Here is a 362-nt window from a genome sequence, read left to right on the forward strand (position 1 = left end):
ATCCCTTGTTGACATCAAAAATATTTTTGAAGATCATCTGAAGAACCTTCAAGAAGAAATGGACAGGTATTTTCCAGAAAATGTCGACCTCAAGAAGCATAGCTGGATCAGGAATGTTTTCAGTGTGAACGTCAGTGAAGTTGGTGAGGATATCCCAGGGTTTCAAGAGGAACTTATAGACCTCCAGGAAAATCAAGTGCAGAAACAACACTTTGAAAACCTCCAGTATTCAAAATTTTGGACCCAACTCAAGGATAAGCCCATTCTGACTCGGGAGGCTGAAAAAGCTCTTCTCCCTTTTCCAACAACATATCTCTGTGAACAAGGGTTTTCAAGCCTTGTTACGATCAAGACTAAAGCAA

The sequence above is a fragment of the Penaeus japonicus genome, unplaced genomic scaffold (assembly GCF_977035675.1).
Source record: "Penaeus japonicus unplaced genomic scaffold, GWHDUDI00000001_assembly GWHDUDI00000036, whole genome shotgun sequence".
NCBI classification, from domain to species: domain Eukaryota; kingdom Metazoa; phylum Arthropoda; class Malacostraca; order Decapoda; family Penaeidae; genus Penaeus; species Penaeus japonicus.